At 40.6% G+C, this 24,207-nt stretch overlaps 1 protein-coding gene across 2 annotated transcripts in view; it reads right to left on the bottom strand.

Moving 5' to 3' along the window:
* The window catches only part of NOXA1 (NADPH oxidase activator 1), a 546,660-nt gene that overhangs the window by 109,690 nt on the left and 412,763 nt on the right, over positions 1–24,207 (bottom strand). The window lies entirely within an intron of this gene.

Below are 24,207 nucleotides of genomic sequence, written 5' to 3'. Positions count from 1 at the left end.
ATGCACTGAAACTATCAGAGATACCAGGTAAGAAATGCTCATAACACATACTTGGGCTTGTCAAGTCACAAGCAAATGAAAATTACCTGCAAAATTGTAAACATAAATAAAGAATTTTTACATGGACAAGCCTCCATTTCACTCTTCCACAATCCTATGATTTCTGTAGCCTGATTCCAAAGTTGTTGCATTTTAGAGAAATGGCAATCAATGACAAGCATAAAAAAACCTATGTTGCTCCTATAATTTCTTTATGGGCATTTGTGTGTCTTGTGTCCATCTAATATTTTTGCCATGACTGAAGTTTGGAAATGGGAGCAGAGGACATACATGAAAAGTTAAGGCAAGCATAAGGTAGAGAATAAGGTGAGCAGTAAGGAATAAGGTCCAAACACTGGACCTCTCTCAATCTGGATTTGTCAAGGGGAGGTCATGCTTACTCAACCTGGTGTACCTTTTTGGAAAGGTCACCAAAGCAATGGATGAAGGCAAAATGCTGCCCACTACATACCTCAACCTGGCCAAACCTTTTAATGCATTCCCCCCTCTGGCACAGTAGGAAAGCTAAATTAACTGGAAATAACCCCCCTCTGTCACCCACTGCATTGACATCTGGCTCACAGATAAGATGCAGGAAATTAAATAGGGAAGTTATCTCTGCAAAGAGACCAGTCACCAGTGGAGTCCCCAAGGTTCTATACTGGGACCTGTCCTGTTTGGCATCTGCTTTTCTGAAGTAAAAGCCAATACTAAAGGGTTCTGGCTGACTAGGTTTGAAGATGATTCAAAGCGAGAGGAAGTCACTGAATCACCAAATGACTTAGCCACTCTGCAGAAAGGTTTGTCCCAAAATAAATAGCTGGTGCAAAAATCATGGACTGAAACTAAATGCCAAAAATGCATTATGGTATCGTTTGGGAAGTCATCTATCCTAGAGAACTACCATACACCCCAAGAGTTGACCCAGTTGTTCAGTATTTGGGAACTTATGTGAACAGTAACCTAACATATGAACAACATATCTCCACTGTTGTAAGAAACTCTTTCTACATTGCACAGCGTTTAACAAAGGGATTGTGTCTAGATCTAGGGATGTCATTGTCCCACTTTACTCAGGCCACATTAGGCCAGTCATTGAGTTTAATGCCACCTTTGGCATGTATCTATCCAGGCACATGTAACTGGAATGCCCACAGAGGTGCCTTACTAAAAAGATACAAAAAATAAACAACATGTTCTATATGAGCTCAAAGCCCTGTCACTATACTCAGTATCCTACAAACTGCTAAAGGGTGACTAGTGGTTTGCATATATGGCATTCTCTGACCCAATACTGATGGATTTACTACACATTAGCAAGTCAAATGGCATCAGAAATAGTCTAGGGATCTAAACATCTTCTACAACATCAACAAACAGTTTGGAGAGACAGGTATATCTCACAGAGGATGCCTCTGCTCTGGAACAGACTTCCCAACCACATAGGACAAAGTTCATCCATGTCCATATTCAAGCACAAATTGGATCTATGGATGGGAAACCCCAGGACTTCCCATTAAACTAGTAATGGACAGAGGCAGCTCCTAAACACTTTATCCCATGCATGGATCCCCTCAAATTAGCTATGATATAATTCCAGTTTTACTCATTAGGGGTAACAAATGGTATAGGTTATTTGAGTACAAACAGGGAAATAGGCTAGGCTTAAAATGGCCTGCAAGGGCAGCTAGCCTAGTACTTACCTACGAACCTCTATGCAGGATGAAGGAAGAGTGATAGCACATTTCTCATTTTTGTAGCTCAATAAAACTACACAAATCCATAAATAGTTTTGTTTAGAAGGTGCCTAATTCCAGGACAGCAGTGACAAATCCTTGACATATCAACAATAGGAATTTTTTATTTCTGGAAGAAGGAACATGTGATAGCAAAAAAGAAAAAAAAAATAAACATGAATGGATGCCTGCGTCAGTCATATTCCCCCAACCAGAACATTAGCCAGGTATGCCACAGAATCATCCAAAGGGAAAGTATCAGTAAAACACATTTTAGTGGAAAGAAACATATGACAGCAAGGAAAGAAACATAACACATGAGCAGATTTGAACCCATGTCTGTGTCACTCATATTTCCTAAGTCAAAGAATTAGCCAGGCATGCCACAGAAGCAGAAGCACTCAGATGAAAGGTGTAACAAAAAATGACTGCAGGGGAATGGGATAGAGCTGCAGACAAAACCAAACTGTATAAAAAAGAAAATGCCACCCTCACTGGATTAGAAGGATGCACCCACTGCTCCAAGTATGACTTCATCTCATCACGAATACATTCAGCCATAGAAGCCATTACAGGTTAAGTATTAACGCTACTGTATTTAATAATTGCTTGATGAGCATCAATGTTCGGCCCAGCTATTACACGGACAGTAAGATCTTAGTATGTTTGAAGGATTTTTCTTCAGTTTTGTCATAGGATTAGAAGAGTCATTTCTGTGTGGTTATATACAGTTGTCGACATTAACCTACAAATCATCCTTCAAAGTATGACAGCAGAAAGATTACTTTGATTTATAAGCATTTTGGGGCACATGTGTGTGTTGTGTTTATTTTTTAAACAGTTTAAAGGTTGGAAATGGGAATATAGGACAGAGATGAAAAGGGGAAGCAAGCAGGGGGTACAACACAAGATGTGCAAATGAGGAATAAGCAGGATGTAGGTCAGATAGGAGCTATACATCTCAGTTTCTTCAATCAGTAATTATGTTGATCTATATTCATTGTTATTTAATGACAATAATCAATGATTTGTCAGACAGCTACACTTTTTAGGCTGAGTATTTGTAGCCAATCATGTGTACATGACTGAAATATCTGTGAAGTTGAAAGGTAAGGGTGGAAGTATTTTGGGTGGGAACAGGCATCCTTTTATTTTTCTCTTGGGAAGGGGAAGTTGAAGAAGGAAGTCAAGGAAGTAAAAGATGAGTCATAGGTGGGGGTTAGGCCACACGTTAAGACGGGCATAGCTGACAGGGTATGGGGTAAACATAGGGAAAACAATAGTGAAGGCAAGATTGTACAACATACAGTATTAAGTACAGACACAAAAAGGGGGGATACTGTCTTGGGGGATAAGATTTGGTGTTTAGAGATGCACTCTCTGCCAGCTTAGACCCAGGTGGTAGATTATTTACCTCTCTGAGAACTGTCACCTATGGGCCCTGCTTTGAAAGGTAGAGACATGACAGCAATCCACAGGGATGAAACTCAATGAGTCACTGGAGCAGGGTCTCCATGTGTCTGAAGTGGGGACACCATCCTCCTGTCCATTATCTCCCCCACAAGCTCTGACAGTTCTTGATGAGTGACAAATGTGTCACTTCCACTTGCATTACTACCAGTAGGTATCACTGTACTACCCTGCAGCACAGGCCTACCTGACGCAGGCACTTCAGGTAAGGCAGGAGGTGTGGAGGCATATAACAGTAACAGAAATGAAAAGAAACAGAAAAATATATATAAAAAAGAAAGGACAGCAACAAAGAGGTCGGTGGTACAGAAATACAAAATCAATACCAATGCATTCTTAAATTTGGTAATACTGATACAATACAGGCAAAAAAAATAATACTTGAACGTGCACAGGTATGCTATCAAAGTGTTATGTGTGTGCTGGGGTGGGGAGGCAGCAGCCTAAGCCAAAAGCTATCCTCATACGCATTCTGACATAAGAGAATACCAACTGCAGGATGTGTTTGTCAGGACAGCATTTTTCTGCTTGTGGTCACTGATGATGTTTGAGTTTGGACAGTCATAAAACTGCAGCTATTCATACATTACTTGATGATTACTCAATAAAATATATCCTGCACTGGTGACAGACAAGGGAGAGGTACTTCTATGTTGTACTGTGAAATAACATCAAACTCCTACTTCTGGAAATTACATACACACAGGTTTTGTAGTGGTACAGTGACTTTATTAGTTTGAGGGGAACTGAACCCACAGCCATCATAAAAATCTCAGTGCATACAGAGCTTACATGGTGAGACTAATGACCATCTATACAGGAGGAAGCATACAGAAGTGCACTTCTAAAATGATTAATTCCCTAAAGCCATAGCAGTACTGACAGATGTGACACTAAACATTTTGCAGACTAATTGTTAATGCATACAACTGTAACTTTGCAAACAAAGACATTTTTCATAACAACATATACTCACCTCGGCACTCCCTCGAGTGCTGTTGTTCCTACTGATCTCTGCAGGTCATAATGAGAAGTTGGATAATGTATGTAGTGGCAAGTTATTTGGATAGGTGAAAGACAGTATAGTTCTAGTACTAAGGTGGTAACTAAACCCTAATTTCATCCTCTCACTGGGCAAGGAAGTCAATGCACTGGAAAAGGGTCCCCTATGTGTGGGATGCCAGAAGTATAGGTGACAGCTTTGGCCAAACTATTTATGGAAAAAATGTCATAATCATTTCTTCCACAGAGGTGATATATAGACTGTATTTATATAGCATATATTAGGCAGGTCAAAAACTAAAAAAGATAGCTGGGTACACAAGACCCAGGATAAAAAAGTGCCCAATCCTGGTAGACACACTGGTTCCAGGACTGGAAAAGATGACAGTACTGAATCCTCAAAATACGGAAACATTACTACAATGGGGCCAGGCCAGGCCCAGGGAGAGGATGGCCCCCCCTGTTGTAGAAGGAAGTAGCAGTCCAGAAAACATCACAAAAACTGATAGGCCAAAGAAAAGTCATAAAGATGATAAAGTGGACTATTGAGGATAAGAAAGAAATTACATATTGTTACTATTATGCAAAAAGCCCAAAATTTCAATACACAAGATATACAATATGATTAAGAAAGAAATTACAGGAAAGAAAAATTTTTCCGCAACAAAAACTGTCCGAAGCTTCAAATGAAAATTTGTGTTCATTAATACAACAGATTTATGAAAAACAGACCTTGATCTGTTTGGAAAAAGAAGCATCTGAGGAAGTGCGAAAATATAAACAACAAAACCAAGAGATATTTGAAAAGTATAAAAAAGAAATATGGACATGGGAAAGAGAGAGAGAGATTTGATATGGTGCAATATTTATGCAAAGGAGAAAGCTAAATTAATCAACATAAAGAAGGCAGCCCCAAAGATATACAAAGAGAAATACAGGCAAAGACATCCGGATATGGAAAATTTCCCAATAAAAAAATAACATCACAAAGATGGAACGTAGAAAAGAAGATTAGTAAAGTAGAAGTTAAAAAAATAGAAGTTGAAGTTTTGGAGAGCCTGCGAACTATATGATTTGGTGTAGAAGGCCTAACACAGGTTACATCACAGCAGGATAGAGTGAGTCCCTAAAGTAGAGAGAAAAAGAAAGATCAGGAAACATCTGAAGAAGACATACGGACACGGGAAAGAAAAAGAGATTTAATATGGCTCCATACTTACGCAAAAGAGAAAGCAAAAAGTACAGCTGTGTACACTTACCATAAATGTAGATGTTCGAGTGCATTCACTGTTGCAGTCCTTACTTATGGGTTATCCGGCCCCCGGTAGCCCTCGATCGGCCCGAGTACCAAAGGTAAAGGGATATGACGTAGGCTGCTGTCGGCTGCATTGGACATCAGTGTCCCTAACACAAAAGGAGGCAGCTGACGTCACTTCCTCAGTCTTTCTTGCCACAAATGTCAGGAGCCTCCAGATAACACAAGGCTTTAGAGAAATATAAATGATCCTTGGTAAAACAAACCAAATAAAGTCTGCACCTTAGGAAAGGAGAGCAGAGGAAAACCAAAACAGGGGGAAGGAGGGAGGGAAACCAGGACTGCAACAGTGAATACACTCGAACATCTACATGTATAGTAAATGTACACAACTGTACTATGTTCATCATGTTTTACTGTTGCAGTCCTAACTAATGGGTTGATTACCAAAGCCCAGAGAGAAGGGAGGAGGCACCAACAGAATCAAGGATTGGAGAGAATGCCCTGCAGAACAGCAGTGGCAAACCCTGCCCTGGTTCTAGAAAACAAAGGCAAATTATAATGCTTTGTGAAAGTGTGAACAGAAGACCATGTGGCAGCCTCCAAAATGTCTTTAGTAGGGATACCCCTTAAAAAGGCTGCAGACGTAGAGGCTGCTCTTGTGGAGTGGGTCCTAACCCCTTGAGGAGGAACCTTGCCATGAAAGGAATAACAGAAAGAAATACAATGTGCAATCCATTTAGAAATGGTTTGCTTAGAAATAGCTTTGCCCTGAGCTCCAGGAGAAAAACTGACAAATAGCTGAGATGATTTCCGAAGGTCCTTAGTCTTATCCAGGTAAAACCTGAGCTGTCTGTGTACAGCAAGAAAATGCAGGATCCTTTCCCCTCTATTTTGAGGATTAGGAAAGATGATAGGAATGGGAATGGACTGGTTAAGAGTCAAGCTAGAAACCACCTTCAGCATAAAAGAAGGATTAGTCCTTAGGGAGACCCATTCTGCATGGAAGATGATAAAAGGCTCTACAGCCATCAAAGCCTGCAGTTCTGAAACTCTCCTTGCTGAAGATATAGCAAAGAGGAATGCAGGTTTCCAAGAGAGAAACTTTAAATTTGCGGTGGCAGCTGGCTCAAAAGGAGGAAGAGTGAGCTTTTCCAACACAAAATTAAGGTCCCAGGCTGGAGTAGGGGCCCTTCTGGGAGGTTTTAAGTTGCTAGCACCTCTGAGAAACATTTTCATCAGGGGATGAGGAAAATGGGCTGCTCGAAAGAACTATAAGCAGAAATAGCTGAAGCATGAATCTTGATAGAAGAAAAGGAAAGTCCACTTTGAAGCAACTCAGCCAAATATTCCAAGATCAGAGGAAGAGTAGGCTGAGAAGAAGATTCCCCTTTAGCTTGCATCCAATGAGAGAATCTTTCCCATTTGTCAGCATAGGACTTCCTAGTGCTAGGCCTACTGGCCTCACGAAGTATGTCAACCACCTGCTGGGAAAGGGAAGATGAAGTAGACGGATTCATAGAATAAGCCAAGCTGCCAAAAGGAGAGTCTGAAGATGATGGTGTAGAACCTCCCCCCCCTCCTGAACCAAAAGATCTGGTTTCAGAGGAAGATGCCATGGAGGAAGCTGGGATAGACTGTGAAGCAGAGGATATCAATGCTGCCTGGGCCAATCTGGGGCTATGAGAATGGTGCTTGGTCTTTCATCCCTGATGTTCAACAACACACTTGGAAGAAGAGGAAGAGGAAGGAAGGCATAAACTGAAAATAGTGCCCAAGGGAAAGACAGAGCATCCACTTTCCAGGCTTTGCTGTGATGTTGTCTGGTGCAAAAGACAGGCAGAATGTGGTTGACTGGGGAGGAGAAAAGGTCCACCTGTGGAGTGCCCCAATGCTGAATGATGCTGTAAAACACTGCTCTGTTCAGGTGCCACTCGTGGGGATCCAAGGTTCGTCTGCTCAACTGGTCTGCCAAAACATTGAGCCTCCCTGGAAGAAACTGAGCTAGAAGATGTATGCCCAATGATGCCACTGTGGTCCATAGAATCATGTTCTGCCTGCACAGGGGGTAAGAATGAGTCCCTCCCTGTTTGTTGATGTACCACATGACTGTGGTGTTGTCTGTTCTTACCAGCAGAGTTCCAGGAGAAAGAAGATGCTTGAAAGCCAGTAAGGCCTGCTGAACTGCTATCAAGTCCTTCAGGTTTATGTCCAAGTGCATCTGCTGGGCGTTCCAACGTCCCTGTATGCATCTGCCATCCAGGTGAGCTCCCCAGGCGTAATCCGATGAGTCTGTAGTCAGGACTTGACTTGCAGGAGGTGGGCGAAAAGGCATGCCCTTGTTTTGCATACAGGCTGTCGCCCACAATAGAAACTCTCTCTGCAGACAAGGAAGCAGAGGTACTATTACATCCAGGTCCTGAGTATGTTGACACCAAACATTCTTGAGGTACCATTGCAATTTCCTCATATGCAGCTTTGCATATGGAATCATAAGAATACAAGAGGCCATGAATCCCAGAGCTTGCAGGTATTTCCTTGCATGTAGGTGGGACAGGCCTGCCAAGTCCTTGAAGTAAGCTGAAAGAGTTGTCTGCTTCTTCTGGGTGAGATATATCTGGGTGGTTGTGTTCAGACTCACTCCCAGGAATGTTATCTCTTTGGTTGGTACCATTTTCGACTTCTGCTCGTTGAGAGTGTAACCCAGGGAAGACAGAAGTCTCTTTACAAATTCCAAATCCTTTAACAGCTGCTCCCGAGACTTCGCTTGAATCAGACAGTCGTCCAGGTAAGAATAAATCTGTATGTTCTTCTGCCTGCAAAGGGCAATGACTGGAGCCAGGCACTTTGTAAAAACTCTGGGAGCAGTAGATAAGTCAAAGGGCAGCACAGAGAATTGATAATGTTGCTTGTCCACTCTGAAGCGAAGAAACCGTCTGCAGGTTTCCCGGATAGGGATGTGCAGATAAGTTTCCTTGAGATCTAAAGTTACTAGCCAGGAGTCCTTGTCCAACATTGGTAGCAACTGATGAAGAGTGACCATTCTGAACTTTGGAATCACCAGGAAAGAGTTCAGAATGGAAAGATCTAGCATAGGATGCCAAGTGCCCTCTTTTTTTGGCACTAGGAAGAGTCTGGAGTAGAAGCCTTGGCCTACCTGCTGAGCAGGATCTGATTCTATTGCCCCCAGATGCAATAGAGCTACTTCTGCCCTTTGAGTTGAAGGAATGAATGGGAGACCTTTGAATATGGGGAATGTGTGGAAAGAAAATTTGTGTCCTAGGGATACAGTTCTGAGTACCCATTTGTCATCTGTGATGGTGGCCCAAACCTTTGAAAAAAAGGCCAACCTTCTCCCTAAAGGAGACTCCGGGGCAAGCAGGAACAGGCAGAAGTTGGACAAAGTCATTGAGAATGCTTGGCCTGAGAAGTGGGCTTGGAACTTCCTGACTTAGACATGGAAGCATGCCATTGTTTAGTTCTTTGAGGGGTAGCCCCCTGACCCCTAGCAGATTTGTAGCCTCTAGTCCTGGAACGGTTCCACCTGCTAGTATCAGGAAAAGTCCAACTCTTAGAAGGGTAGGTTCCTGCTAAAACGAGGAGGCTGAACTTGCAGAAAGTCCTTAACTGTTTGCATGGACTTGGCTTTATCCTCCATCTTCTTGAGCATCTCCTCCGCTTTGCTGCCAAAAAGAGTGTCTTTGTGCAAGGGAGCATCTAAAAGCTTTGCCTTGACAGACTCTGGAAGAGGCTGTTCCCTGAACCAAGCATGCCGCCTGATAACAGATCCAGTAGCTGCAGCCCTGCAGGAAGCTTCAAGAGCATCAAAACCACAGTGTAAAGAATGCTTACTGACAAGACTGGCAGAATTCAGTAAATCCTGCAAAACTATTCTCCCCCAAAAGGGGCACTGTAGAAATGTTTGACTTAATAGCCTCCAAAGTATGCTGCTGATACTTAAGCATATGAAAGAGACAATTAATAGACCTAACAGCAAGAGTGGCAGAAGTATAAACCTTCTTCTCCCACCTGTCTAGATTCCTGGATTCTTTATCAGAAGGAATAGGATTACTGGAAACAGTAGCCTTAACCCCTTTAGGCCCCTGAGAAATAACTTCTGGGTCAGCCAGAGGGTTACGATAGAAAAACAAATGTGAATAGGAACTCTATAGTACCTGTCAGGTTTCCTGGGAGCAGGAGGAACAGAGTTGGGATTCAAGGAATTTTCCAGAAAAACATTATCCACCACCTCCAACACAGGAGGAATAGCCAGAGACTTGCTATGAGGCAAATCCAAGAATTGTCTGATTCTCTTTTTAGAATGAGAATATTCCTGACCTTCCCTTTTAAAATGTTCCCTAAGAGTATTCAAAGTATCACCAAAAGAATAATCTTCTGGAGGAGAAGCAGAAGGAATGGAGTCCTCTGCATCAGAATCCTCAAACCCAGAATAGGCCTGAGAAACGACCTCTTCATCAGCTGAAATGCAAGCAGAGTCCGAGCCTGACAAAGACAAAGCTGCTGGAGAGATATCTCTTTTGGAAGGAGGCGGCTGTGAGCCCCTAATAAGAGTCAAAAGATCGTTAGCCATTTTAACCATCTGAGATTGAGGAGAATGGGGCAACTGGAGCCTGTTTCTTCACAGGCTTGTGACTAGAAGAGTTACCCAACAGAAGGAAGGACTCAAGAGGCTTGGCACAGAGGAAGTTGTCGGTATGCACCTGCCGTCGGTAGGAAAAAACAAAGACTCTGAAACTGCAGCTTTCTCTGTCGCAGACTGAAGGTCCGAACACAAAATGGAAGCCGGAGGCATAGAGGACTCAGAAATGGTCTCACCAGACGCCTGGGCCTGAAAATCCGCTGACTGCAGGGGATGCAAAGGTGCCTCACTGACTACCGCTGAACTGACGACCAACCTAGCATCATCGGAAGATTTGATTCTCTGAAACCTGTCTCGGTCTTTGTCCTTGCACTTCTTAGGAATATCCGAGGCCTGAAGAACGGCAGACGCCATACCGACAAACTTGGGCCAAACTCCGAAGTGCTTAGCTAAGAACTTAATCCGGCGACGAATAGTACATGGATTAAAGGAAGCACAAAGATCACAATTAAGAATATCATGTTCAAGACCTAAGCAAATAACGCAGTAAGAATGAAAATCTCTATGGGGAATCTGCTTTCCACAGGTAAGACATTTATTAACTTTTTCTGACATTCGTTAAGCAAGAAAAAGAGGATCCCCAATGGGGTACTTAGGTGTAGCTGACTTCAACTTTCATAGTCAGAAATCAATAAGCTAAACGGCCGACCGGCACTCTTGAAAAAAAGCTTCTGCTACGGGCTCCGCGGCAAAGAAGACTGAGGAAGTGACGTCGGCTGCCTCCTTTTGTATTAGGGACACTGACGTCCAATGCAACTGATGGCAGCCGACGTCATATCCCTTTACCTTTGGTATTTGGGCCGATCGAGGGCTACCGGGGGCCAGATAACCCATAAGTAAGGACTGCAACAGTGAAACACAATGAATATCTAATCAATACAAAAAGAGCAGCACCAAAGATATTTGAAGAGAAATACAGGCAAAGGAATCCAGACATGGAAAACTGTACAATACAAAAAATAAGAAGACAAAGAAGAAAAGTAGAAAAGGAGATTAGTAATGGAGAAGTTAAACAAATAGAAACTGATGTAATGGAGTACCTGCAAAGTGAAGGATTCAATGTAGAAAATCTAATTCAGAAAGCACCACAAAATGATAGAGTAATGGATATCCAAACTAAGGGGAAATCAGTAGAACAGGAAGCAATTGGTCAGGTACCATATGAAGAAAATTTGGAGCCTTCCACAGGACACCAGTATAAACGTTCACTTGAAGCTAGACAGCAAGGGAAGGAACAAGAAACTGTGGAAACTCTGATGCAATCAATGCTGAGGGGTGATAGGCCAGTGAGTTTCCATATGATAGAGCAATGGATGGCATAGGATGAAGTTGAACAGAATGTGCTACAGGAAGATGCTATAGAATCTTCTACAGAATGCCCATGGGAAATGGAAAACAAGGGATGTGCAGTTTGGAAGAAAATGAGCTAAGAAAAGAGCTGCTTGATTTAAAAGACATAGACACATATATCAAGATCAATGAAAGAAATAGAAAAAATAGACTGAAGAAGGTTAATAAAACCCAAAAAATCAGAAGTCTGATAAAACAAATGAACACAATAATGAGGACTGTTCATAGAGATCCATGCAATATAACAGAAGTAAACAGGGTATATTACTGTGCAGCTAAATTAATAACTGATAAAGGTCTACCACAAGAACACAGGGTAGTGAGGGAAAGGAAGGGGAGAAATTGAATACCATCATGGAAGTATCGAATAGATAAAAATATAAAGCAGTTAAGACAAGAAGTGTCACTGTTAGAAGATTATAGAAGAGGGAACAGACCAACAAAAATACTAAGAAAGATAGATGTGATAAAAGCAATGTGCAGTATTAGAACAGACCAGGATCTATCATTCACTATCGCAAATAAACTAAAAATGTCAGCACTGGCGGAAAGACTTAGAAGATACAAAGATAAATATAAAGTAAAAGTACAAAATAAGTAATTTATTGATCCAAAAAAGTTTTATAGAGAATTGAGAAATAAGGTAAAAGCAATTGAAAGATTGCCAAAAAAAGAAGAAATAGATACATTTTGTAGAAGAATCTATGAAGATCCTTGGAACATAACAAAGATGCTAAATGGATAGAAGAAGTAAAAGAAAGAATAAGAGGTTTTAAGGTACAGGATATGAAATGGGATGAAGCAACAGCCAGAGAGATTGAGACAAAGTTAAGAAAAGCCTCCAACTGGAAAACTCCAGGCCAGATGCAGTCCCTAATTTTTGGCTGAAAGTATTAATATCTTTGCACGAAGATTTAGACATGAGTAAGAAATATTTACATGCATACCCCGAACAGACACCAATCTGGTTAGCAACAGGAAAAACAATGCTCCTACTCAAGAGTGAACCTGCAAGCTACCCTATAAATTACAGAACAATAACTTGTCTTCTGGCCATGTATAAACTACACATGCTGACAGAGTTTGTAGTCATTTAGAAGAAAACTCAAATATGGCAGTAGAACAAAATGGCAATAAAAGAAAGTCATATGGAACAAAGGATCATGTGTTGTTAAATAAAGTCATAGTGGAGAACAATAAAAAGGAAGAATCTAAGTTTGGCATGGATTGACTACAAAAAAGCATTTGATAGTATCCCACATTCATGGATAATAGAATGCTTAAAAATGTATAGATACACCCTACACTGATCGAATATGTTATAGTGACCATGAAACAGTGGCAGACCACTTTGCAATTAAGCCAAGATAAAGGACAAATTATTATCCCAGGGATAAAAATTCAAAGGGGATATTCCAGGGTGACTGTCACCGCTGCTATTCTGCCTTGCCCTTAACCCATTAAGCTGTTTACTTAACAGCTTAGGCCATAGCTATAATTTGGCAACAAAGTGTAAACACTTCTCATCTTCTCTTTGTCGATGATTTAAAACTGTATGGCTCATCAGATGAGGAACAGATAGCACAACTGCAAGTTGTCAAAACTTTTTCAGATGATATAAGAATGTCACTTGGTCTTGACAAAGTGCGAAAGCAACCTTTAAAGCAGGAAAACTGCAATGCCAGGAAAACATCAGTCTGAGACAGGAATGTGAGATAAAAAACTTGAGCAAGAGGGAGTGTATAAATACTTGGGAGATGATGCAGGGGGTTGGGAGGGTGGCCTAATGGTTAAGGTGTTTGCCTTACAAACATAAGGTGTAGGGTTTGAGTCTCACAAGGGATAATTGGCTAGGCTTAAAATGGCTCGCAAGGGCAGTTAGCTTAGTACTAATCTATGAATCTATGAATCTATGAAGGATCAACAATAAAACACAAACAAATGCGAATAAAACTTACAGATTCATAGGTGTGTACTAGGCTAATGGCCCTGGAGCCTTTACAAGCCTTGCCCATAGAAGTGCCCTGGCATCATGCCGCCCAACATTAGTTCCTAGTGCCTCTATCAAGTATTGCCACTGGAGTGATCCCCGGGGTGAACTTTCTATTTCCCATCCACTCATCAAGATTTCTCTTGAATTGGGCCAGTGAGGTACTCTGTTTGACATGTGTGCAAAGTCTATTCCATAGCATGGGCAGTCTCTGGGTTATGAATGTGTCCCTCCAGCATGTTCTGTTGATTGTGGTAATGAGGTTGAGGTCTCTGGAGTGTGTGGTGTGGAGGTATTGGGATTTCTTTAGATGTAGCATTTCTAACAGAGCTGGGTCACACATGGCAAGCAGAGATTGCCTCTAAGTACGATATGAGACAGAGAATAGCTGGAGTTTTTCGAGTCTGTCCATGTAGGACATGTGTTTAAGGCCTAGGATCCTCTTTGTGAGGTACTTTTGTGGCCTTTACAGCTACTGCATGTGTCTAGTGACTCACATGCCAAATGGGGAATTATACTCTATGATTGGCCTAATGAGGGAAAAGTAGAGAGAGATGATGACCTCTTTCTTCCTGGATGCAAAACCCTTGGTAATGAGATGTGCCCCATAGAAGGACTTTCTGACAACAGTGGCAATGTGGTGGTTGAAGGAGAGGTTGCTGTCAGCTTGTGTCCCCAGATCTCTTATAATGCCTTCAGTGTTCAGTGGGCTCCCATCAATGTGGTAATGAGTGGGAACTGAGTTTTTTCCTAAAGGGGATGAAGACACATTTTTGGCATTAAGCTTAAGGCCATGGTTTCAACACCAGTCATTGGTCTCAGTGAGCCTTTCTGTAAGATGTCTACATCACTTGGAGAGTTAATAATGGCTCCCAGCTTGCAGTCTTCTATGAACTTGGTCAGCCAAAGTCCCTCTGTGTTGGCCAGGACTTCTGAGAAGTAGATGCCAAACAGGAGAGGATTCAGGACCAATCCCTGTGGGACTCCACTCGTGACTGATCGTCAGTCTGACTTGGAGTCCACTACTTTCACACTGTGGGTTCTATCTGTGAGACAATTTGCAACCCACCTAGTGATATAAGGGTTGATGCCTAGTTTGGTGAGTTTATCAATAATTCCTGAGTGGGGAATGGTAACAAATGCCTTGTCCAGATCAAGGTAGGCTGTATGAACTGCCTTGCCCTCATCCACAGCTCTGGTGACTGACTGAAAGAAGTCAACCAGGTTGAGCAGGCATGATCTACCTTTCAGAAAACCAAGTTGCGTGGGATCTAGAGTTTGGAGATTCCCTATATCCTTGTTAATTAGGTCCATGATTATGCACTCCATAGCACTCTATGTGCTCCATATCAGACTCATCAAGCTAATGGGGTGATAATTCCCAGGGTCTGTAGTCGCTCCCCCTTTATGGAGAGGGATGACTGTAGCAGTGTGCCATTCATTAGGGACATAGCCTGAGGTGAGGCTGTGATTGAACAGGACACACAGATGTGGTGCCATTTCACTTTGTAGTTCATGTAGAACACATCCAGGGATATTGTCGGGTCCCATGGAACCTGTATTCTTGGCCTTGGACAGTGCAGCTTTAACCTGTGCTGCAGTAATGCTGGGTGCCTGGCATTCCTCTGGTATTGTGTTTGGTCCTTTGGGAGGAGAGAGGGATAAAGCTGGCATTGAATCTGTCGGCCATTATGTTGGCAATATCTGTTGGCTCAGTATAGGAAGTACCATTGTGCAGTAACTCAGAGCAAACTTAAGTATTACAATGGAGATTCTTGATATAACTATAGAAGGTGTTGTGGTTCTTTTTAGTGTCTGCCACAATTCTACTTTCATAGCTTCCTTTAGAGATTTTGATGAGGGATCTCAACTTTTTTGAGGCTAATAAGGGAGTTTTTCCAGTCTTGGGACTTCACCTTTTTCTGCAACAGTTTCTTCCTTCTGTTGTAGAGTTTATTAATGGCAGGGGACCACCAGATTGGCTTCTTTTTTTTGGAGGAGAGCGTCTTGGTTCTGCTGGGTATGGCTAGTTCCATGCATTTATGTACATGTTCATACATGGCATTGGTGTATGAGTTGGCAGTCATGCATCTGTTTTCCACTGACATGGGTGCCGTGAAGTTAGCCACCTCTGTTTTTAGGAGCCCAAAGTCAGCTTTGGAGAAGTTTTTCATGGCGGTTACCTTTGCAGAGGGTGTGGGTGAGATGTGGATTTCCATGGTGATTAGTTTGTGGTCGGATCTAACCAGGGAGGAACTGACTATTGGTGTACAGCAATGATTGCCCATGTTTGTAATAACCAGGTCGAGGATGTTACTTCCTTTAGTGGGGGTAAGAATGAGCTGGTCCAGGGCATTGGAATTGATGAATTCCAGGAAGCGTTGGGCCAGTGTATTGGTGCATGAATAGTTTTCCCAGTTGATGGAGGGGTAGTTGAAGTCACCTAGTATGAGAGTGTTGGGTTGGACTCTAGTACTTTCTAGGGTGCTTAGAAATGTAGAGTGAGAGTCTTGGGACATGGTTGAGACCTATAGCAGGCTACCACCTGATTCTCTGTCTTACCCAATGTTGTACCTGAAGTATCTCAGATGCGTTATGCTTGGCTACTAGTCTGGAGGTGTGCATATCCTTTATGAATATGGAGACACCACCATCTTTGGATCTTTGGTCCATGTTCTGGGGCTGAAAGGTGTGGAATGACTTATAGCCTGGTAGCGCAGGTGTGCTTTCTGCTTCTTTAAACCAGGTCTCTGTTACAGCACAAATTTTGATGTTCTCCATATTGAGGAGTGCTTCAAGCAAGTGCATCTTGAAATTTAGACTTCTTTGTTGAGCAGTATGACCCTCAGATTGCATTTATTTATAACTATTACGGTGGTAATTTGGTCTTTGGAACATCACCTAAAAAAGGCACTATAGTAAGAAATATTCCTTACATAGTAAGGAATATTTCAGAAGACTTAAATTAAGCCTGAAAACAGCACAGATATCTTGGAATAAAATTCAAGATATAAAATAATTTGCTCTTCCTGTCCTAACTTACAGTTTTGGAGTGACTGACTAGCCCCAAAACATGTTGGAGAGATTAGATAGGAAAACAAGAAGGATGCTTCATGCCCACCAAATGATGTATAAAAATCAATGCATACCAAGATTATATATTCCCTGTTCTGAAGGAAGGATGGGCCTCCTTGAAATTGATTATATGTATTTATCTGCAATCATGGGACTCCATACATATTTGCTGACCTATAAAGACCCAAGCATAATGAAAGTTTTGAAACATGAGGAGACTAAATCTAAGATGATTTCTCTGCTTAATTTAGCAGAAGCATATCGGCATCAAGCAGGAATGGAAATCAAACCAGAAGTGGATAAAAATCAGGCAGCACTGAACGTGCCAAAAAACAAAAGAAAGAATATAAGGTGAAGGACCAGATGAGAAGGCAGGAAATGTGGAACAAACATAAATATAGTTGCAAGTATAGAAAACTTCTGGAAAAAACTCATGTTGTTCAGGAACGAACGCAGGAATGGTTGAGGAGAGGTGAATTTAAACCAAGAGATGAAAGATTAATATTGGCGGCCCAAGATAATGGGTCATGTAAACGTTGGTTTACAAAGTCCATTGAAGATGTGGGGAGAAACAAACAAATGTAGGTTTTGTAAAACTGAATTGGAAACAGACACACACACACCTCGTTGCTGGTTGCAACATACTAATGGCGGAAGGTCTGTATACTGAAAGGCATAATAATGTGGCAAGACTGTTGCACTGAGGATTGTGCAAACATTATGGTATTGAAGTGGCTGAAAAACACTGGAAACATGAGCCACAAAGCATAACAGAATATGATGAAGTTTATATCACATGGGATCACCCATTACCAACAGTTCAAAAGACAGATGCTAGAAAACAGGGTGTAGTGGTGCAAGAAAAGAAGACAAAAGTAGCATTGATCATTGAAATTGCTACACCTATTGACTACAGTGTCTTGCGTACAGAGAGACACAAAGTCATAAAATATCAGGATCTGCAGGCAGAAATGAGAGCAATCTGGAAGAAAGATACTCAGTTTCAACAGTAGTAGGAGCAACGGGGTTTATAAAAAAGAATTTACAATCGTATTTAGATATGTTACCAATCCATGCAACCCCATACGAATTGCAGAAGGAGTGTGGATGCTGCAAAGAGCACTTTTGGCTGACATCAAGGGCTAAAACAACACAAATTTCATTAACTTTAATTGTACTTGGGCTTAGGAACGGGGCCCATTCCCGTCATAGTATTAGAAACCCAAAAGATTTGGAGAAATTAAAAAAGTGAGTTTACGTGACATAAGCATAACCAGACGTCCATAGCCTCATCATACTATGGAAGAAAACTACTTTGATAGGGGGTTTGAATCGCAAGAGCTAATTATGTGAAAAGTTTTTTTCATTCTGAGACAAAGATATCTGCACATGCAAGGTAAGTGGCATTACTTACAAAAGTGATTCATGAATGCTACCTTTGACTTTTCCTAGACCCTAATGCCTGTGAGGGCTATCAATTTGTCAGTACTTTCAAGATATGTTGGGCAAAGTTGTCTCAGGAGGAAAACTGCAAATCATTAACTACAAAAGTATGTTAAGGCTGAGGATAGATACTACCCTGGGCTCATATTCTGAGTAATGTCCGTTAGTATTTCACTGTTGTGTCCGTAGTAATGTCCGTTAGCATTTCACTGTTGTGTCCGTAGTAATGTCCGTTAGTATTTCATTGTTGTGTCCGTAGTAATGTCCGTTAGTATTTCATTGTTGTGTCCGTAGTAATGTCCGTTAGTATTTCATTGTTGTGTCCGTAGTAATGTCCGTTAGCATTTCACTGTTGTGTCCGTGCAGATATTTAATTAGCTGCAATCTTGTTGAAATTGTTGCTGTAATGGTCAACGTTGTTATTTACTTTCACATTTGTAAGGAAACAGTAACAATGAATAAACAGATTATTAAAACATTTAAAATGTAAAAGTTATCTCTACATGTAATGAACAGCAGAAATTAAAACTTCAATTTAAACATTAACTATTGTATGCTTTTAACATACTGTAGCTGGCCAAGACTCTACTATAATAAGCCTGGAGGATGTAATGAATTATTCTAGGGGTGTGCAGGCTGCTCGGCCCTGAGTTCTAGATGCTCTGAAGTACATCTTAGAGCTTTTTGTTTTTAAAGTAAGGAAAGAAATTGAGTCTTATTTTTTTTCTTTCAAGGAAAATAAGAAGTGATTAAACCTTAATGTTCAAAGCAAAGAAAATATTAGTTCCCCAGTAAATTGAAATGATAAATGAAAGGTTATATAAACCTTGACTGTGAATACAGCCTGCCTTCCTGCCACTCCAAAAAAAAAAAGATAGTTACCTTCTGCATACCTCTGTGGTGTTAGATTAGGATGACAAGGAAAGTACAAATGGCCAGAGGTATATATTATACAGATAAGGGTACTGGAGAAGAAACCAAAGCACATGGATAAAACCCCACAGACAGAGAGAGAGAGAGAGAGAGAGAGTATATTCAGACTTCACACACAAGAAATCACAGCCAATAATTATAAGAACCAAGTTTTATTAGATGGCAGCACTACTTGATGTGTCAGTCTGCCAATGGTCATTTGTAATCGTACACATCCTGCCCAGACTGCCACTGACAAGCACTTATTGATTAGAATACTGATGTTTTACTGTAATGTCAAGTGAAACAGATTATCGTAACTGCAAAACGCCTCCCCCACACTTAGTCATTTTCATCACAGATAATCCCAACACTGATCAATTAAAGCCACATAAGTAAATGTACATACTTCAGATATCTGGCTCTGTTAAAAATAGCTAGGGTAAAGTATTCCAGCTGACTTCACACAAACTGACTCTTGTAAAAAGCCAGAACAATGATCACTTAAGCTGAAGAAATGACAACAGGGACAATCATTTTATCCATGTAATTTATCTTTTAAGCTCAGTACAGTCAGGATAAAGTGTGCAACACACTGCATCTCCCCCATCACACACACACACACACACACACACACACACACACACACACACACACACACACACACACACACACACACACACACACACACACACCTCAACCTCATCTCAAGAATCGAGGAAAAAGATAAAAGTAGTGGTGGATAAAAGGCCAAACAAGTAATTGCATTTACATACTTAGAAACGTGTTAGAATAACAAGCTTTGCATTATCATGCTTTTTTGAAGGCTATTAAGACTACAACTCAAAAGCCTGTCATAATTATTTAATGAGTGAAATCATTAGTGATTTGTCAGCAGAACCACAAACTTTATGAGATGCAGACAAAAATATGATACAAGAAAAAAAAAATCTGAGAAATTTTACAAAGTCAGGGAGAGTGAAGTGAACTAGACCCCCCCCCCCCCACATACACACACACACGGCTGTAACTATCAATCACAGCCATTTGTATAACTGTTACTGTACACGTCAAATGATTTATTGCAATCAAATGAATGAATAAATGCACAAATAACTGCCATACAGGAATTTGTTATCCCAGCATTAATATGCAACACATTGCACCATCCCCAAATACCTCTCAACAGCTAAGCTAAAAATTCAAGGAGAAAGTTACATAATAATAGGGGATACAGGACAAAAACTAAGTATTGATATTTCCTTTACATACTTAAAAAGTTGTGTGAATGGATGGGCCTTTTTTAAAGGTTGGGCGTCGGGCCGGCAACTCTGCACCATAAAAATCTACTGCCAATCATTAGCGGACCAGAGGTCTGCTGTGGCGACCCCTAACCGGGAAAAGCCGAAAGACATTACTTTTACTTAGAAAGTTGCTATTTGTAAAAGAAAACATCCTGAGTAGATATGTCAGATGCACATCAAGGATGACATCAAAGCTGACATAATCTTAGAGACTCTTTCTTACTGAATTAAATATTCTGAAACCATGTTTTTAGATAGAGAACAAGAAAAGAAAATGAAATGATGTATAACCTGTTCAATGTTGTCACAAAAAAAGATATGTACCTACACACACACATAGGATATATACCCATTGTGTTGGGTGTCATAGACAAAGACATTTTAACACAAACATTGTAAACAAATTTTAAGGTGAATTTTGTATAGACTATTCAGTAGATAGTTATGACATCAAATAAATCCTGATTAATAAATAGAAAGAAAAAACTGAATGCAAGCCTAATTTCACATATTAAAGGGACATTAATGTCAATGCTATATGGAAAATGATCAGGAAAAAAGACCTCAGGAACTGTAAGCACCTCAAATCCTTTGGTCGACCTTCCAAAGTGGATCCATATATATATATATATATATATATATATATATATATATATATATATATATATATATATATGTGTGTGTGTGTGTATATATATATATATGGGTCCTCTTCAAATTACCGAAACGCCAGTTCGCCGACACGCGGAAGAGGAACGCGAAAGGACCGACAACGCAGTTGACCGACATGCTGAAATCCCGACAGCTGGAAGACCGACAAGGCGATATAAGCGACTTGGTAAGTATGCGCTAGTGAGGGATTTAGGATTAGGGAGCGGACAGGTAAGTGTGCAATAGTGAGGGATTTAGGGTTAGGGTGTGTGAAAGGTGAGTGTGCGGTAGTGTCGGAGTTAGGGTTTGGGTAATGTAAGTGTGTGTTAGTGACGGGTTTATGTTTTAGGGTAGGTTAAGTAAGTTAGGAATAGGGTGCAGGTAGGGTAAGTGTCTGGTACTGTCGGACCTTAGGGTTAGGGGTGGGTTAAGTGAGTTAGGGTTAGGGTGCAGGTAGGGTAAGTGTGCGGTAGTGTCCGACCTTAGGGTTAGGGGTGGGTTAAGTGAGTTAGGGTTAGGGTGCAGGTAGGGTAAGTGTGCGGTAGTGTCGGACCTTAGGGTTAGGGTTTGGGTTAGGGCTAGTGGATATGTGATGTAGTGTAATGTGTTGTTTACGTGTAGTGTGTCGGTGTAATGGTGTTCGGTGTTTTGCGTTGTCGGTATTGTGTGTTGTCGGTTGTTTGGTGTCGGTGGTTTGTGTGTCGGCGAACTGGCTTGTCGGTGTTCTAAAGTAGACCCATATATATATATATATATATATATATATATATATATATATATATATATATATATATATGGTTTACTATCATTATTGCGAAAGAAAAAACATTTGCTGTTCGCAATAATGAAAATAAACACCAAAACCCAACTCTCCACTCCTACACAATGTCGACCCAAATGATCAACACATTTGAGTCGCAATTTCATCGAAAACATCATGCGATAGCCATATAGAAGCTCATGTAAATCAAACTCCTATACAACAAATCACGTTTTTGCAAAGGGGCAAGCCCCCCTGCACCCCGCTGTGGGTGGGGCTGCGACCTCCCACACACCCGGCTACTAATATATTCCAACTTTGAGATTGCACTACAGTGGGGATAGGGATGAATTTCCACTCTGCACTGTACCACAATCTCCATACATATAGTCGAACACACTTATGCGAATGCACTACTGCATTCGCGCAATTGTCTTCAATTATCCCATAGACTTTTCATTTTGTGCATGGCATTCTGATTTTCGGCAGCATATGTGCCAACATAATGTCGTCCGCACCAATGATAGTAAACCTATATATATATATATATATATATATATATATATATATATATATATATATATATATATATAGTTCCCCTTCACATGGTCGACTTTGCAGAAAGTCGACTTTCGTATGGCCAAGACCATATGATCGACTTTCAAAAAGCTGACCATGGGGAACTGCTATCTCCATACAGTGCAGAATGGGAAAATTTCCTACTTCCGCACTGTAGTGCAATCTCTGAGTTGGTATATTTAAGTTCCGGGGGCTTGCCCCCCCTACTAATTTGCCCCCTTACTAACAGCTGAAAGGTAAGTGTTTGTTGTGTGTTTTGTGTTTATTTTACATGGTAGGCTTTTCAAAAAGTCAATCATATGGTTTCGGCCATATGAAAGTCGACTTACTTTCTGAAATATCGACCATGTAAAAATCCCAAGGGATGGAGACAGGCACACTGTTAAGGTTCCACAAAAGTCTGTTTATTATTCCAGTTCCACAAAAATGTACTGTACACAGATTTTTTCCAATATATATATATATATATATATATATATATATATATATATATATATATATATATATATGTACACACATACTTTCAAATAAAGAAAACCTAAAATCCCGAATTTCATAATACTGAGACCACAATTCTGAAGTCTTATAACACTGAAACATTAAAATGTTGAGTGTAATAAAATTGAAACACTAAAATGCTGACGTTCAAAATACCGAATTGAAACACAGAGACATTACATGTAACTCCCTTCACCATAGCAGTATTATAATAAAATAAAACTGTATACTTCCGAAAACGACTATTGCTTCATGAAGGAACATAAATTCTTAAATTAAAACATGATTCATAATCTAAAAAATCATCTTCAACTTAACATAGTATTTACATTTTCAAAACACTTGCCATAGCTTACACAAATTCAAAAACTATGACCTTACCAAATTCTACAAACTGCACTATCTGAAACCCACTCCCCAACTATATATACCAACTCTGGGATCACACTACAGTGGGGAAAAGGGCATATACCTTTTTATAATCTTATTGTATTGTAAATATTTTGTATACTGCCAGGAGCATCGTACGAAGCATCCGCCATAGAGAAATACCTGTATTTACAAAGACTTAAGTACTACTTCCTGCATGGTTGTCGGTATCATGTTCATCGGCTAATACTCGGCATTTAATGTTTCAGTGTTATAAGAATTCAGAATTGTGGTCTCGGTATTATCAAATTCGGGATTTTAGGTTTTCGTCAGTATTATCATATTCGGGATTTTAGGTTTTTGTCAGTGTTATCAAATTCGGGATTTTAGGTTTTCATTGTTTGAAACAGATATATATATATATATATATATATATATATATATATATATATATATATATATATATACACACACACACATACACACATATATATAGACCTGCTAGAGCATGTCCTGAAATATGGAGAATGAATGGCCAAAAAACGGACTTACATGTATCATGTCTCTGAGGTATAGCAATCTGAAGTTAGTATATATAAATTCAGGGAGTGGGGGAAAGGCTTGACACCCTGCAAAACAGACACTCGACATTTAAATGTTGACATTTCAGTAGGGAGCCCCACACACACACACACACACACACACACACACACACACACACACACACACACACACACACACACACACACACACACACACACACACACACACACACACACGCACACACACACACGCACATAGATAAATAGATAGATAGATAGATAAGCAGGTGGATAGACAGGTAGATCAATAGAAGTACAGCATTGTGGCTCCACTGGGTATCTACCGAACAGGTAAGCCAAGCCAGGCAGAGGCAGGATACTTTTTGCATTGTGTCATTGAATTAGAACCCAAATGGAGAGTGCTGAAGGAATATGACAGCAACTTGGAAGGCTAGCATGAGTTTAAAAACAGCAAAGCAGAGCATTAAGCTGGTGTTTCTGAGTCTCCATGTGAGAATACCCGAGTGATTACCTGCACTATTTAAAAGAATTCCAAGATCAAAATGGGAGAA

The sequence above is a fragment of the Protopterus annectens genome, chromosome 16.part0 (assembly GCF_019279795.1).
Source record: "Protopterus annectens isolate FY-2018-M chromosome 16.part0, PAN1.0, whole genome shotgun sequence".
Lineage (NCBI taxonomy): Eukaryota > Metazoa > Chordata > Ceratodontiformes > Protopteridae > Protopterus > Protopterus annectens.
This window is presented reverse-complemented; position numbering and strand designations above follow the sequence as displayed.